The 13,043-nt window shown below is 57.5% G+C and overlaps 1 protein-coding gene across 1 annotated transcript in view; it reads right to left on the reverse strand.

Moving 5' to 3' along the window:
* The window catches only part of nr2e1 (nuclear receptor subfamily 2, group E, member 1), a 210,851-nt gene that overhangs the window by 140,025 nt on the left and 57,783 nt on the right, over positions 1 to 13,043 (reverse strand). The gene's annotated exons all lie outside the window — the stretch shown is intronic.

The raw sequence follows: 13,043 nt of genomic DNA on the forward strand, positions 1-13,043 counted from the left end.
GTGCCATGAACCCATCCCAGTGGTATGAACCTGAGTCGCAGTGCCATCAACCGTGTACCAGTGCCATGAACCCATCCCAGTGCCATGGACCCGAGTTCCAGTGCCATGAACCTGAGTCCCAGTGCCATCAACCGAGTCCTAGTGTCTTCAACCCATCACATTGCCACGAACCCGAGTCCAGGTGCCATGAACCTGAGTCCCAGTGCCATAAGCCTGAGTCCCAGTACCATGAACTGAGCCCCAGTGCCATGAACCCATGCCCCAGTGCCATGAACCTGAGTCCCAGTGCCATCAACCGTGTCCCAGTGGCCTGAACCCATCCAAGTGCCATGAACCCGGGTCCCAGTGCCATCAACCATGTCCCAGTGCCATGAACCCATCCCAGTGCCATGAACTGTGTCCCACTGCCATGAACCCGAGTCCCAGTGCCATAGACCTGAGTCCCAGTGTCATGAGGCCACCCCAGTGCCATGGACCCGAGTCTCAGTGCCAAGAACCGGAGTCCAAGTGCCACAAACCCATCCAAATTCCCTGAGCCGGGTCCTACTGCCATGAGCCGAGTCCCAGTGCCATGAACCCGTGTCCCAGTGCCAAGAACCCGCATCCCAGTGCCATTGACCCATCCCAGTGCCATCAACCGAGTCCCAGTGCCATGAACACATCTCAGTGCGATAAGCCAGGGTCCCAGTGCCATGGACCCATCCCAGTGCCATGATCCTGGGTCTCATTGCCATCAACCGAGTCCCAGTACCATGAACCTGAGTCCCAGTGCCATCAACCCGAGTCCCAGTGCCATCAACCGAGTCCTAGTGCCATCAACCCATCCCAGTGCCATGAACCCAAGTCCCAATGCCATCAACCTGAGTCCCAGTGCCATCCACCCATCCCAGTGCCGTTGACCCATCCCAGTGCCATGAACTGAGTACCAGTGCCATGGACCCATCCCAGTGCCATGAACCCAAGTCCCAGTGCCATCAACCTGAGTCCCAGTGCCATGAACCCATCCCAGTGCCAAGACCACGTCCCAGCGCCATGAACCCATCCCAGTGCCATGAGAGGAGTCTTAGTGCCATGAACCTGAGTCCCAGTGCCAAGAACCTACATCCCAGTGCCATTGACCCATCCCAGTGCCAGCAATCCGAGTCCCAGTGCCATCACCCGAGTCCCAGTGCCATCAAGCGAGTCCTAGTGCCATCAACCCATCCCAGTGCCATGAACCGAGTCCCAGTGCCGTGAACTGTCACAGTTACATGAACCTGAGTCCCAGTGCCATGAGCCGAGCCCTAGTGCCATGATCACGAGTCCCACTGCCCAGAACTCGCATCCCAGTGCCATTGACCCATCCCATTGCCATGGACCTAAGTCCCAGTGCCATGAACCCAAGTCCCAGTGTCATCAACCGAGTCCCAGTGCCATCAACCGAGTCCAAGTGCCATCAACTGAGACCCAGTGCCATCAACCCATCCCAGTGCAATTAACCAGAGTCCCCGTGCCATGAACCTGAGTCCCAGTGCCATAAACCTGAGTCCCAGTGCCATGAACTGAGCCCCAGTGCCATGAACCAACGCCGCAGTGCCATGAACCTGAGTCGCAGTGCTATCAACCGTGTTCCAGTGCCATGAACCCAACCCAGTGCCATGAACCGAGTCCCACTGCCTTGAATCCGAGTCCCAGTGCCATGGGCCGAGTCTTAGTGCCATGAACCTGACTCCCAGTGTCAAGAACCTACATCCCAGTGCCATTGACCCATCCCAGTGCCATCAACCTGAGTCCCAGTGCCATTAAACAGAGTCCCAGTGCCATTAACCCGAGTCCCAGTGCCATCAAGCGAGTAATAGTGCCATCAACCCATTCCAGTGCCATGTACCGAGTCCCAGTGCCATGAACTGAGTCACAGTTACATGAACCTGAGTCCCAGTGCCATGAGCCGAGCCCTAGTGCCATGAACACGAGTCCCACTGCCAAGAACCAGCATCCCAGGGCCATCGACGCATCCCAGTGCCATGGACCTAAGACCCAGTGCCATGAACCCAAGTCCCAGTGTCATCAACCGAGTCCCAGTGCCATCAACTGAGTCCCAGTGCCATCAACCCATCCCAGTGCAATTAACCAGAGTCCCAGTGCCATGAACTGAGCCCCAGTGCGATGAACTGAGCCCCAGTGCCATGGACCCATCCCAGTGTCATGAACCCGAGTGCCAGTGCCATGAACCGAGCCCCAGTGCCATGAACCCATCTCAGTGCGATAAGCCAGGGTCCCAGTGCCATGGACCCATCCCAGTGCCATCATCCTGGGTCTCATTGCCATCAACCGAGTCCCAGTACCGTAAACCTGATTCCCAGTGCCATCAACCCGAGTCCCAGTGCTATCAACCGAGTCCTAGTGCCATCGACCCATCCCAGTGCCATGAACACAAGTCCCAGTGCCATCAACCTGAGTCCCAGTGCCTTCCACCCATCCCAGTGCCATTGACCCATCCCAGTGCCATGAACTGAGTCCCACTGCCATGGACCCATCCCAGTGCCATGAACCCAAGTCCCAGTGCCATCAACCTGAGTCCCAGTGCCATCAACACATCCCAGTGCCAAAACCGAGTCCCAGCACCATGAACCCACCCCAGTGCCATGGGCCGAGTCTTAGTGCCAAGAACCTGAGTCCCAGTGCCAAGAACCTACATCCCAGTGCAATTGACCGAGTCCTGGTGCCATCGACCCTTCCCAGTGCCATGAAGCCAAGTCCCAGTGCCATCAACCCGAGTCCCAGTGCCATCACCCGAGTCCCAGTGCCATCAAGCGAGTCCTAGGGCCATCAACCCATCCCAGTGCCATGAACCGAGTCCCAGTGCCATGAACGGAGTCACAGTTACATGAACCTGAGTCCCAGTGCCATGAGCCGAGCCCTAGTGCCATGAACACGAGTCCCACTGCCAAGAACCCGCATCTCAGTGCCATTGACCCATCCCAGTGCCATGGACCTAAGTCCCAGTGCCATGAACCCAAGTCCCAGTGTCATCAACCGAGTCCCAGTGCCATCAACCGAGTCCAAGTGCCATCAACCGAGTCCCAGTGCCATCAACCCATCTCAGTGCAATTAACCAGAGTCCCTGTGCCATGAACCTGAGTCCCAGTGCCATAAGCCTGAGTCCCAGTACCATGAACTGAGCCCCAGTGCCATGAACCCATGCCCCAGTGCCATGAACCTGAGTCCCAGTGCCATCAACCCTGTCCCAGTGGCCTGAACCCATCCAAGTGCCATGAACCCGGGTCCCAGTGCCATCGACCATGTCCCAGTGCCATGAACCCATCCCAGTGCCATGAACTGTGTCCCACTGCCATGAACCCGAGTCCCAGTGCCATGGACCTGAGTCCCAGTGTCATGAGGCCACCCCAGTGCCATGGACCCGAGTCTCAGTGCCAAGAACCGGAGTCCAAGTGCCACAAACCCAACCAAATTCCCTGAGCCGGGTCCTACTGCCATGAGCCGAGTCCCGGTGCCATGAACCCGTGTCCCAGTGCCAAGAACCCGCATCCCAGTGCCATTGACCCATCCCAGTGCCATCAACCGAGTCCCAGTGCCATGAACCCATCTCAGTGCGATAAGCCAGGGTCCCAGTGCCATGGACCCATCCCAGTGCCATGATCCTGGGTCTCATTGCCATCAACCGAGTCCCAGTACCATGAACCTGAGTCCCAGTGCAATCAACCCGAGTCCCAGTGCCATCAACCGAGTCCTAGTGCCATCAACCCATCCCAGTGCCATGAACCCAAGTCCCAATGCCATCAACCTGAGTCCCAGTGCCATCCACCCATCCCAGTGCCGTTGACCCATCCCAGTGCCATGAACTGAGTACCAGTGCCATGGACCCATCCCAGTGCCATGAACCCAAGTCCCAGTGCCATCAACCTGAGTCCCAGTGCCATGAACCCATCCCAGTGCCAAGACCACGTCCCAGCGCCATGAACCCATCCCAGTGCCATGGGCGGAGTCTTAGTGCCATGAACCTGAGTCCCAGTGCCAAGAACCTACATCCCAGTGCCATTGACCCATCCCAGTGCCAGCAATCCGAGTCCCAGTGCCATCACCCGAGTCCCAGTGCCATCAAGCGAGTCCTAGTGCCATCAACCCATCCCAGTGCCATGAACCGAGTCCCAGTGCCGTGAACTGTCACAGTTACATGAACCTGAGTCCCAGTGCCATGAGCCGAGCCCTAGTGCCATGATCACGAGTCCCACTGCCCAGAACTCGCATCCCAGTGCCATTGACCCATCCCATTGCCATGGACCTAAGTCCCAGTGCCATGAACCCAAGTCCCAGTGTCATCAACCGAGTCCCAGTGCCATCAACCGAGTCCAAGTGCCATCAACTGAGTCCCAGTGCCATCAACCCATCCCAGTGCAATTAACCAGAGTCCCCGTGCCATGAACCTGAGTCCCAGTGCCATAAACCTGAGTCCCAGTGCCATGAACTGAGCCCCAGTGCCATGAGCCAACGCCGCAGTGCCATGAACCTGAGTCGCAGTGCTATCAACCGTGTTCCAGTGCCATGAACCCAACCCAGTGCCATGAACCGAGTCCCACTGCCGTGAATCCGAGTCCCAGTGCCATGGGCCGAGTCTTAGTGCCATGAACCTGACTCCCAGTGACAAGAACCTACATCCCAGTGCCATTGACCCATCCCAGTGCCATCAACCTGAGTCCCAGTGCCATTAAACAGAGTCCCAGTGCCATTAACCCGAGTCCCAGTGCCATCAAGCGAGTAATAGTGCCATCAACCCATTCCAGTGCCATGTACCGAGTCCCAGTGCCATGAACTGAGTCACAGTTACATGAACCTGAGTCCCAGGGCCATGAGCCGAGCCCTAGTGCCATGGACCTAAGACCCAGTGCCATGAACCCAAGTCCCAGTGTCATCAACCGAGTCCCAGTGCCATCAACTGAGTCCCAGTGCCATCAACCCATCCCAGTGCAATTAACCAGAGTCCCAGTGCCATGAACTGAGCCCCAGTGCGATGAACTGAGCCCCAGTGCCATGGACCCATCCCAGTGCCATGAACCCGAGTGCCAGTGCCATGAACCGAGCCCCAGTGCCATGAACCCATCTCAGTGCGATAAGCCAGGGTCCCAGTGCCATGGACCCATCCCAGTGCCATCATCCTGGGTCTCATTGCCATCAACCGAGTCCCAGTACCGTAAACCTGATTCCCAGTGCCATCAACCCGAGTCCCAGTGCTATCAACCGAGTCCTAGTGCCATTGACCCATCCCAGTGCCATGAACTGAGTCCCACTGCCATGGACCCATCCCAGTGCCATGAACCCAAGTCCCAGTGCCATCAACCTGAGTCCCAGTGCCATCAACACATCCCAGTGCCAAAACCGAGTCCCAGCACCATGAACCCACCCCAGTGCCATGGGCCGAGTCTTAGTGCCAAGAACCTGAGTCCCAGTGCCAAGAACCTACATCCCAGTGCAATTGACCGAGTCCTGGTGGCATCGACCTTTCCCAGTGCCATGAAGCCAACTCCCAGTGCCATCAACCCGAGTCCCAGTGCCATCACCCGAGTCCCAGTGCCATCAAGCGAGTCCTAGTGCCATCAACCCATCCCAGTGCCATGAACCGAGTTCCAGTGCCATGAACGGAGTCACAGTTACATGAACCTGAGTCCCAGTGCCATGAGCCGAGCCCTAGTGCCATGAACACGAGTCCCACTGCCAAGAACCCGCATCTCAGTGCCATTGACCCATCCCAGTGCCATGGACCTAAGTCCCAGTGCCATGAACCCAAGTCCCAGTGTCATCAACCGAGTCCCAGTGCCATCAACCGAGTCCAAGTGCCATCAACCGAGTCCCAGTGCCATCAACCCATCAGTGCAATTAACCAGAGTCCCTGTGCCATGAACCTGAGTCCCAGTGCCATAAGCCTGAGTCCCAGTACCATGAACTGAGCCCCAGTGCCATGAACCCATGCCCCAGTGCCATGAACCTGAGTCCCAGTGCCATCAACCGTGTCCCAGTGGCCTGAACCCATCCAAGTGCCATGAACCCGGGTCCCAGTGCCATCAACCATGTCCCAGTGCCATGAACCCATCCCAGTGCCATGAACTGTGTCCCACTGCCATGAACCCGAGTCCCAGTGCCATGGACCTGAGTCCCAGTGTCATGAGGCCACCCCAGTGCCATGGACCCGAGTCTCAGTGCCAAGAACCGGAGTCCAAGTGCCACAAACCCATCCAAATTCCCTGAGCCGGGTCCTACTGCCATGAGCCGAGTCCCGGTGCCATGAACCCGTGTCCCAGTGCCAAGAACCCGCATCCCAGTGCCATTGACCCATCCCAGTGCCATCAACCGAGTCCCAGTGCCATGAACCCATCTCAGTGCGATAAGCCAGGGTCCCAGTGCCATGGACCCATCCCAGTGCCATGATCCTGGGTCTCATTGCCATCAACCGAGTCCCAGTACCATGAACCTGAGTCCCAGTGCCATCAACCCGAGTCCCAGTGCCATCAACCGAGTCCTAGTGCCATCAACCCATCCCAGTGCCATGAACCCAAGTCCCAATGCCATCAACCTGAGTCCCAGTGCCATCCACCCATCCCAGTGCCGTTGACCCATCCCAGTGCCATGAACTGAGTACCAGTGCCATGGACCCATCCCAGTGCCATGAACCCAAGTCCCAGTGCCATCAACCTGAGTCCCAGTGCCATGAACCCAAGTCCCAATGCCATCAACCTGAGTCCCAGTGCCATCCACCCATCCCAGTGCTGTTGACCCATCCCAGTGCCATGAACTGAGTACCAGTGCCATGGACCCATCCCAGTGCCATGAACCCAAGTCCCAGTGCCATCAACCTGAGTCCCAGTGCCATGAACCCATCCCAGTGCCAAGACCACGTCCCAGCGCCATGAACCCATCCCAGTGCCATGGGCGGAGTCTTAGTGCCATGAACCTGAGTCCCAGTGCCAAGAACCTACATCCCAGTGCCATTGACCCATCCCAGTGCCAGCAATCCGAGTCCCAGTGCCATCACCCGAGTCCCAGTGCCATCAAGCGAGTCCTAGTGCCATCAACCCATCCCAGTGCCATGAACCGAGTCCCAGTGCCGTGAACTGTCACAGTTACATGAACCTGAGTCCCAGTGCCATGGGCCGAGCCCTAGTGCCATGATCACGAGTCCCACTGCCCAGAACTCGCATCCCAGTGCCATTGACCCATCCCATTGCCTTGGACCTAAGTCCCAGTGCCATGAACCCAAGTACCAGTGTCATCAACCGAGTCCCAGTGCCATCAACCGAGTCCAAGTGCCATCAACTGAGTCCCAGTGCCATCAACCCATCCCAGTGCAATTAACCAGAGTCCCCGTGCCATGAACCTGAGTCCCAGTGCCATAAACCTGTGTCCCAGTGCCATGAACTGAGCCCCAGTGCCATGAGCCAACGCCGCAGTGCCATGAACCTGAGTCGCAGTGCTATCAACCGTGTTCCAGTGCCATGAACCCAACCCAGTGCCATGAACCGAGTCCCACTGCCTTGAATCCGAGTCCCAGTGCCATGGGCCGAGTCTTAGTGCCATGAACCTGACTCCCAGTGACAAGAACCTACATCCCAGTGCCATTGACCCATCCCAGTGCCATCAACCTGAGTCCCAGTGCCATTAAACAGAGTCCCAGTGCCATTAACCCGAGTCCCAGTGCCATCAAGCGAGTAATAGTGCCATCAACCCATTCCAGTGCCATGTACCGAGTCCCAGTGCCATGAACTGAGTCACAGTTACATGAACCTGAGTCCCAGTGCCATGAGCCGAGCCCTAGTGCCATGAACACGAGTCCCACTGCCAAGAACCAGCATCCCAGGGCCATCGACGCATCCCAGTGCCATGGACCTAAGACCCAGTGCCATGAACCCAAGTCCCAGTGTCATCAACCGAGTCCCAGTGCCATCAACTGAGTCCCAGTGCCATCAACCCATCCCAGTGCAATTAACCAGAGTCCCAGTGCCATGAACTGAGCCCCAGTGCGATGAACTGAGCCCCAGTGCCATGGACCCATCCCAGTGCCATGAACCCGAGTGCCAGTGCCATGAACCGAGCCCCAGTGCCATGAACCCATCTCAGTGTGATAAGCCAGGGTCCCAGTGCCATGGACCCATCCCAGTGCCATCATCCTGGCTCTCATTGCCATCAACCGAGTCCCAGTACCGTAAACCTGATTCCCAGTGCCATCAACCCGAGTCCCAGTGCTATCAACCGAGTCCTAGTGCCATCGACCCATCCCAGTGCCATGAACACAAGTCCCAGTGCCATCAACCTGAGTCCCAGTGCCTTCCACCCATCCCAGTGCCATTGACCCATCCCAGTGCCATGAACTGAGTCCCACTGCCATGGACCCATCCCAGTGCCATGAACCCAAGTCCCAGTGCCATCAACCTGAGTCCCAGTGCCATCAACACATCCCAGTGCCAAAACCGAGTCCCAGCACCATGAACCCACCCCAGTTCCATGGGCCGAGTCTTAGTGCCAAGAACCTGAGTCCCAGTGCCAAGAACCTACATCCCAGTGCAATTGACCGAGTCCTGGTGCCATCGACCTTTCCCAGTGCCATGAAGCCAAGTCCCAGTGCCATCAACCCGAGTCCCAGTGCCATCACCCGAGTCCCAGTGCCATCAAGCGAGTCCTAGTGCCATCAACCCATCCCAGTGCCATGAACCGAGTCCCAGTGCCATGAACGGAGTCACAGTTACATGAACCTGAGTCCCAGTGCCATGAGCCGAGCCCTAGTGCCATGAACACGAGTCCCACTGCCAAGAACCCGCATCTCAGTGCCATTGACCCATCCCAGTGCCATGGACCTAAGTCCCAGTGCCATGAACCCAAGTCCCAGTGTCATCAACCGAGTCCCAGTGCCATCAACCGAGTCCAAGTGCCATCAACCGAGTCCCAGTGCCATCAACCCATCTCAGTGCAATTAACCAGAGTCCCTGTGCCATGAACCTGAGTCCCAGTGCCATAAGCCTGAGTCCCAGTACCATGAACTGAGCCCCAGTGCCATGAACCCATGCCCCAGTGCCATGAACCTGAGTCCCAGTGCCATCAACCGTGTCCCAGTGGCCTGAACCCATCCAAGTGCCATGAACCCGGGTCCCAGTGCCATCAACCATGTCCCAGTGCCATGAACCCATCCCAGTGCCATGAACTGTGTCTCACTGCCATGAACCCGAGTCCCAGTGCCATGGACCTGAGTCCCAGTGTCATGAGGCCACCCCAGTGCCATGGACCCGGGTCTCAGTGCCAAGAACCGGAGTCCAAGTGCCACAAACCCATCCAAATTCCCTGAGCCGGGTCCTACTGCCATGAGCCGAGTCCTGGTGCCATGAACCCGTGTCCCAGTGCCAAGAACCCGCATCCCAGTGCCATTGACCCATCCCAGTGCCATCAACCGAGTCCCAGTGCCATGAACCCATCTCAGTGCGATAAGCCAGGGTCCCAGTGCCATGGACCCATCCCAGTGCCATGATCCTGGGTCTCATTGCCATCAACCGAGTCCCAGTACCATGAACCTGAGTCCCAGTGCCATCAACCCGAGTCCCAGTGCCATCAACCGAGTCCTAGTGCCATCAACCCATCCCAGTGCCATGAACCCAAGTCCCAATGCCATCAACCTGAGTCCCAGTGCCATCCACCCATCCCAGTGCCGTTGACCCATCCCAGTGCCATGAACTGAGTACCAGTGCCATGGACCCATCCCAGTGCCATGAACCCAAGTCCCAGTGCCATCAACCTGAGTCCCAGTGCCATGAACCCAAGTCCCAATGCCATCAACCTGAGTCCCAGTGCCATCCACCCATCCCAGTGCCGTTGACCCATCCCAGTGCCATGAACTGAGTACCAGTGCCATGGACCCATCCCAGTGCCATGAACCCAAGTCCCAGTGCCATCAACCTGAGTCCCAGTGCCATGAACCCATCCCAGTGCCAAGACCATGTCCCAGCGCCATGAACCCATCCCAGTGCCATGGGCGGAGTCTTAGTGCCATGAACCTGAGTCCCAGTGCCAAGAACCTACATCCCAGTGCCATTGACCCATCCCAGTGCCAGCAATCCGAGTCCCAGTGCCATCACCCGAGTCCCAGTGCCATCAAGCGAGTCCTAGTGCCATCAACCCATCCCAGTGCCATGAACCGAGTCCCAGTGCCGTGAACTGTCACAGTTACATGAACCTGAGTCCCAGTGCCATGAGCCGAGCCCTAGTGCCATGATCACGAGTCCCACTGCCCAGAACTCGCATCCCAGTGCCATTGACCCATCCCATTGCCATGGACCTAAGTCCCAGTGCCATGAACCCAAGTCCCAGTGTCATCAACCGAGTCCCAGTGCCATCAACCGAGTCCAAGAGCCATCAACTGAGTCCCAGTGCCATCAACCCATCCCAGTGCAATTAACCAGAGTCCCCGTGCCATGAACCTGAGTCCCAGTGCCATAAACCTGAGTCCCAGTGCCATGAACTGAGCCCCAGTGCCATGAGCCAACGCCGCAGTGCCATGAACCTGAGTCGCAGTGCTATCAACCGTGTTCCAGTGCCATGAACCCAACCCAGTGCCATGAACCGAGTCCCACTGCCTTGAATCCGAGTCCCAGTGCCATGGGCCGAGTCTTAGTGCCATGAACCTGACTCCCAGTGACAAGAACCTACATCCCAGTGCCATTGACCCATCCCAGTGCCATCAACCTGAGTCCCAGTGCCATTAAACAGAGTCCCAGTGCCATTAACCCGAGTCCCAGTGCCATCAAGCGAGTAATAGTGCCATCAACCCATCCCAGTGCCATGTACCGAGTCCCAGTGCCATGAACTGAGTCACAGTTACATGAACCTGAGTCCCAGTGCCATGAGCCGAGCCCTAGTGCCATGAACACGAGTCCCACTGCCAAGAACCAGCATCCCAGGGCCATCGACGCATCCCAGTGCCATGGACCTAAGACCCAGTGCCATGAACCCAAGTCCCAGTGTCATCAACCGAGTCCCAGTGCCATCAACTGAGTCCCAGTGCCATCAACCCATCCCAGTGCAATTAACCAGAGTCCCAGTGCCATGAACTGAGCCCCAGTGCGATGAACTGAGCCCCAGTGCCATGGACCCATCCCAGTGCCACGAACCCGAGTGCCAGTGCCATGAACCGAGCCCCAGTGCCATGAACCCATCTCAGTGCGATAAGCCAGGGTCCCAGTGCCATGGACCCATCCCAGTGCCATCATCCTGGGTCTCATTGCCATCAACCGAGTCCCAGTACCGTAAACCTGATTCCCAGTGCCATCAACCCGAGTCCCAGTGCTATCAACCGAGTCCTAGTGCCATCGACCCATCCCAGTGCCATGAACACAAGTCCCAGTGCCATCAACCTGAGTCCCAGTGCCTTCCACCCATCCCAGTGCCATTGACCCATCCCAGTGCCATGAACTGAGTCCCACTGCCATGGACCCATCCCAGTGCCATGAACCCAAGTCCCAGTGCCATCAACCTGAGTCCCAGTGCCATCAACACATCCCAGTGCCAAAACCGAGTCCCAGCACCATGAACCCACCCCAGTACCATGGGCCGAGTTTTAGTGCCAAGAACCTGAGTCCCAGTGCCAAGAACCTACATCCCAGTGCAATTGACCGAGTCCTGGTGCCATCGACCTTTCCCAGTGCCATGAAGCCAAGTCCCAGTGCCATCAACCCGAGTCCCAGTGCCATCACCCGAGTCCCAGTGCCATCAAGCGAGTCCTAGTGCCATCAACCCATCCCAGTGCCATGAACCGAGTCCCAGTGCCATGAACGGAGTCACAGTTACATGAACCTGAGTCCCAGTGCCATGAGCCGAGCCCTAGTGCCATGAACACGAGTCCCACTGCCAAGAACCCGCATCTCAGTGCCATTGACCCATCCCAGTGCCATGGACCTAAGTCCCAGTGCCATGAACCCAAGTCCCAGTGTCATCAACCGAGTCCCAGTGCCATCAACCGAGTCCAAGTGCCATCAACCGAGTCCCAGTGCCATCAACCCATCTCAGTGCAATTAACCAGAGACCCTGTGCCATGAACCTGAGTCCCAGTGCCATAAGCCTGAGTCCCAGTACCATGAACTGAGCCCCAGTGCCATGAACCCATGCCCCAGTGCCATGAACCTGAGTCCCAGTGCCATCAACCGTGTCCCAGTGGCCTGAACCCATCCAAGTGCCATGAACCCGGGTCCCAGTGCCATCAACCATGTCCCAGTGCCATGAACCCATCCCAGTGCCATGAACTGTGTCCCACTGCCATGAACCCGAGTCCCAGTGCCATGGACCTGAGTCCCAGTGTCATGAGGCCACCCCAGTGCCATGGACCCGAGTCTCAGTGCCAAGAACCGGAGTCCAAGTGCCACAAACCCATCCAAATTCCCTGAGCCGGGTCCTACTGCCATGAGCCGAGTCCCGGTGCCATGAACCCGTGTCCCAGTGCCAAGAACCCGCATCCCAGTGCCATTGACCCATCCCAGTGCCATCAACCGAGTCCCAGTGCCATGAACCCATCTCAGTGCGATAAGCCAGGGTCCCAGTGCCATGGACCCATCCCAGTGCCATGATCCTGGGTCTCATTGCCATCAACCGAGTCCCAGTACCATGAACCTGAGTCCCAGAGCCATCAACCCGAGTCCCAGTGCCATCAACCGAGTCCTAGTGCCATCAACCCATCCCAGTGCCATGAACCCAAGTCCCAATGCCATCAACCTGAGTCCCAGTGCCATCCACCCATCCCAGTGCCGTTGACCCATCCCAGTGCCATGAACTGAGTACCAGTGCCATGGACCCATCCCAGTGCCATGAACCCAAGTCCCAGTGCCATGAACCCATCCCAGTGCCAAGACCACGTCCCAGCGCCATGAACCCATCCCAGTGCCATGGGCGGAGTCTTAGTGCCATGAACCTGAGTCCCAGTGCCAAGAACATACATCCCAGTGCCATTGACCCATCCCAGTGCCAGCAATCCGAGTCCCAGTGCCAACACTCGAGTCCCAGTGCCATCAAGCGAGTCCTAG

This window comes from Carcharodon carcharias, chromosome 5, assembly GCF_017639515.1.
Source record: "Carcharodon carcharias isolate sCarCar2 chromosome 5, sCarCar2.pri, whole genome shotgun sequence".
Lineage (NCBI taxonomy): Eukaryota > Metazoa > Chordata > Chondrichthyes > Lamniformes > Lamnidae > Carcharodon > Carcharodon carcharias.